The sequence below is a fragment of the Marmota marmota genome, unplaced genomic scaffold, assembly GCF_001458135.2.
Source record: "Marmota marmota marmota unplaced genomic scaffold, marMar, whole genome shotgun sequence".
NCBI classification, from domain to species: domain Eukaryota; kingdom Metazoa; phylum Chordata; class Mammalia; order Rodentia; family Sciuridae; genus Marmota; species Marmota marmota.
In genome coordinates this window covers 5,773,488-5,778,113 of record NW_026000077.1, presented here as the reverse complement: position 1 = coordinate 5,778,113, position 4,626 = coordinate 5,773,488, and the positions used below count along the sequence as shown (strand labels likewise).

General features: G+C 42.7%; 1 protein-coding gene across 1 annotated transcript in view; it reads right to left on the bottom strand.

Annotated features, from left to right (window-relative positions):
* Positions 1 to 479, bottom strand: part of Tent5c (terminal nucleotidyltransferase 5C) — a 21,300-nt gene extending 20,821 nt beyond the window's left edge. The window contains exon 1 of the mRNA XM_048814577.1: positions 458 to 479. The gene's annotated coding sequence lies outside the window, so the exon portion shown is untranslated. The remainder of the gene's footprint in view (positions 1 to 457) is intronic.
* Between the last annotated feature and the right edge of the window lie 4,147 nt (positions 480 to 4,626).

The window sequence follows — 4,626 nt, the reverse complement described above, 5'->3', positions numbered from 1 at the left end:
GTTGCCGAGAGACGAGTAAATCTTCGGCGGCGGGAAGGGGCGGGGTGGGAAGGGAGGTAGCACCGCGCAGGCGCAATAGAGAGGGGCCGTGTTAACCGAGCTTGAACTTGGTGGTTCCCGGGACGCCTCTCTTTCTGTTGTCCTCTTAATTCTTTTCTGCTGCTATTCCTTTCGTGTAAACCTTCACCTTCCCGCCGTGGCTTTTCCTGCTCCTTCGCAGACCTGTTTTTCTTCGGTTCTGGGAATTTTCGCACTGCTTCTCCTTGGCTGCAAAAGTAAGGAACGAGCCAGACGCTCACGCCGACCTCCGGCTTGTCTGTGAAGTTCGGGGAAAAACTGCAGAGTTTCTGGGCGCCGGGGAGCTTCATGATTCCCCAAGCAAATTGGCTGGAGGTGAAAAAGTGGTCTTGGGGAAAGCGCGCAGTTGGTGGTTCTTTGGCATCAGGGAGCCACTCACCTGTGTGCAGTTAGTGGGGCTTAGGAGCCTCAGGGAATCCATCACCAATCCTGGCCACCACCATAGCTTTTGCCCTGCTCAGAATGCCACAGGGCTTAGTCGTGTACGTTATATAACATGCAGGCGGGGCCAGGACACCGTCCGTCCGTTCCGTAGCAAGGGGTTGACCGCCCAGATTCTGAATTCAGACTAACTTGAGTGGAGATCTTCATTCACATCTGTGAGATCTTGGACAAGTCATTAACTCTTTATATACTGCCATTTCCTATCTGTAGAATGGAACCAAGAATGAGACAGCTTTGTAGGGTTATATAAGTATTAAGTAAAAAAAAAAATACTTGGAAAGGTATTAGTTGGTTAAGTACTTGATATAAAGTGTATATAAGGGCTATTTATGCCCAATAGTAGCCAGTTGTTTATTACAACTTTTATTTATCTTCTACTAGTGATGTGAGTTGGCTGGTTGTTCCAGTATTGGTACTGACCAATTTTTAATCTAAAAAGGGGATGCATATTTCATTGTGATCTAAATTTTTCATTTCCCTGATTGTTGAGCAACTTTTTAGATGCTTTTTGGCCATTTTGATATGCTTTTAGTGAAGTGTCTGTTCAAAGCTTTTGTGCATTTGTGGAGAGTTGTCTGTCTTAATGACCCCATACCCTGGATGGTTCTTTGTCTAATGTATCTATTACAAATACCTTCTCGAATCTGTGACCTCCTTTTTGTTATTTTAATATTATCTTTTGATGAACGGAAATCCTTGATTTTAAGTAAGTCCAATTTATTGCTTATCTTTTATAACTTGCATTTTGAGTCCTGTTTAAGAAATCCCTGCCTATCCTAAGGTCATAAAGATAATCTGTTTTCTCGTAAAAACTTGTTTTAACTTTTGTTGCCTATAAAGCTTTGTGCAAGTAACAACCATCCTTCCATAAACTTCCAATCACAATGAAAAATAAATGAAAATAATTACATTGTCTTTTAGACTGCTTCTACTTTTTCATTGCCTCCTGGATGCCATTTGCACAGGTAGCCTCAAGGAAGGGCAGAAATTCTTAACCTAAAATTTGATCTTGCATGTTTTAGTTCCATTTTGGCTTAGATGAAATTTTGTTCAACTCCCTGAAAAAAAAAAAAATTAGATAACTCTGGTGAGGAAGAAGGGAGAACTAAGAAGCAGCAAAGAAATTTCTTATATTCATACATGTGTATATTTTTCCCTTGCTTCTTTTTTATTCCTGGGGTATTACTTGACTTTTTAAGAATTGTTTTCACCTTTTTTTAAAAAAAATATACTGTCTTCTCTCTACCTTATAAAACTATGGCATCCTGCAGCTGGAAGAAATCTAGGAAGTTACCAGGTCCTGCTCATTGGGCATGGAACCAGATATTAAAACTATACTTCCAAGATTGTTGGTGCTTCCTTGCCAGATTCCAATCCTTTGCTATAGCCTATCCAATCAAAATGGTTTAAAGACTTTTGTTGTTGTTGTATTCTTAGTAATTTATTGATTGATGCTTGGGAAAGCTGAAGGAGAGGAACCAGAGGATCAAAATTCATTGATCAAAATTGATCAATTGATCATTGATCAAAATTCATTAAAATGCAAGTTTGCCTTCTTTGTAGCAATGACTCTGAAAAATATTCATGTCTCAATATTTTATTTGAAATCTTATAGTGAAGCAAAGAATTTCTGCTGTTCTTTTGTCAGGCAAGAAACACCTTTTGTGTAGTGCTTAGTTTTCCCCTAATTCATCAGTTTCTCAAGTCTTGAATGGTGGATCACCATTATAAACATTTATTCAAATGCCCTCTGCTAAACATAGTTTTTATATTGATTTCAAGTACAATTTTTATCTGCATATACACAGAGTAGAAGTACACAGCTCATAAAAGCACAGCTCAGTGACTTTTCACAAACTGAACAAACCTGTGTTACTGGCATACAGATCAAGAAACAAAGTAACATCAAAGCATTTGTGGACCTATTTTAAAACCTCCACAGTGGCTTTGTCTACATCCTAGTGAGTCTCTGGGGGAGTGAAAATCTGACTTGGATTTCCAGTGACCACCTAGAACTCACCAATAAATCCGTTTCCTCTCTGGCTTCTTCAGGCCAATATTTTTCTTGGGTGTTAGGGGGAAAAAATAAAAAACTAGTTTTGGAGTAAGAAGGTGTTAAGTTTTATTTGGAGCAAAGTCCATGATTAATAGAACCTGGGACTGGTCAGATTGGATAGAATGGGGGTGGGAATGGGCTGCATCTTGTGCTTGGCTGTAGTGGCTGGCTCAAGCATAGTGTGTCAGAGGAGACACTGTACAGGGCAGCGTAAAGGGGGCATAGTCATGGTGGGGACCCAGAAAGAGGGAAGGTGGTAGCACTTCCAGAGAAGAGAGGATGCCAAAGATAAGCAGTGCTGACTTATCCCTCCCACCTGTGTGTTTCTGGATTCCTTTCCCTGGTGTTGTATCCCTGTTGAATCCAACAGCTGGTATCTTTGTCCCAGCCAAAATGTAACCTTGGACAAATGGCTTAACCTCTGTGAGTCTCAGCTTTCAAAAATGGAGATGGTAATGTCAGCCTACCTGCTTCATGGAGTTATGCGCCAATCAAATGAGGCAGTGAATACACATAAGAGCAGTGGCCTCATCCACAACGTCCATCTCTCTGCCAGTCTGGTACCCTTTTCTTATGTTACTATCAGGACAGCTTGGCAAACAAGTCCAATGAGAGCAGAGGAGGGTGAATGCTCAATCCCTTGCTGTGGCTGCCTTCACTTCTAGGGCTCCAGATGTCTTATCTGAGGATTAATGCTTTTCAAACCTCCCTTCTGGGAAAAGGGAATCCACCAGTGTACATAGTTAATTGATTGTTTCACTTGCTGGGACCAAGCCCTGGATCCACTCGAAAGCTGCCACATATTTAGGTCCAGGATGTGTTTCTCACCAACCCATCCCAGTGCCTGAAACTCAACACTGGAGTCTGTTCCTGTTGGGGACAGACCCCTGCTGTTCCCATGTGGCTTGTCAGAAGAAGGTGGATGCCCCATTGCCAGGAATGGCTAACACCTTACAGGTGTAGTTCTCAGTTTATACATTGGGCTTCCAATCCAGCCTGGATTTTTGGTTGCAAACAATCAAAAACGACTCTTGCTGATTTACACAAAATAGAATTTATTTAAATGGCATTGGGGAGCCCACAGAATTAGCAGGATTGCTGGACAACATGGCCAATTGATTCTGCTGTGAGGAACATGGCCTAAAAATCATATTGTGTACTGGTACAGGAAAATACCTTGATGTCACCAAAGACATTGGCCAGCAGCTGCTGCCTCTGGAGACTAAATGCAACTGTCCCCATCACCATTGCCACCACCACTCTATATTCAGTCTGTTTGTCTCCATATTTCTGATTCAAAATTTGAGGTGGTGGGGTACATCTTATCAGCAGGGCCCAGATGGAGCACCCAAGCCCTGGCTGCAAAGAAGCCTGGGAAAGATTATCTGCTCACTTCCATTTTCACCTTGGGAATTGGGCTCTGCCTCTTAAGACAGAGGATTCTCCAAACAGAGGAAGGCGGTTCCAAGGCCAGATAGCCAGAACACGCGCCATTTCCCCTCCAGTCTCATACCTCAATCTCTTGTGAACACTGTGTGAGCAAATTAGCATCCTTTAATACACCTAGCCCTGGGACCCAGACACAGGCAAGTTTCTGAAGCTACAAGTCCGAGGGCCAGGAAAAATGGATTCTTGAGAAGCTTCTCGGATGGAGGCCATCCAGCTGGCCCCACCCTGCCATACGCTCTGCTCTTAGCCAGGCAACATTTTTCCTCTTCAAAATTCTTAGAATAGGCACTTGGTATTTGTCTGATGGAAAAAGAAAAAAAAAAAGAAAGGAAAGCAAAGAAATTGAAAGGAAGGAAAGGAGAAGAAAAAAGGTGTCTTGGATAACCACCCCTCCCTCAAGTCCCTAGCTGTGTGTAGTATTGGTCACTTTATTGCTTTGGGCCTCAGTTTCCCCATTGGTTAAAAAAAAAGAAAAACGGACCCGGCTTGGCTCATTTCCAGTGCTTCCAGCTCCAACCACCGAGTGTCAAGGAACTAAAGGGTGCAAGGCTGTGCCGCCCAGGGCACATCATGGGGTTGGCTGCACATAATGACAGTGT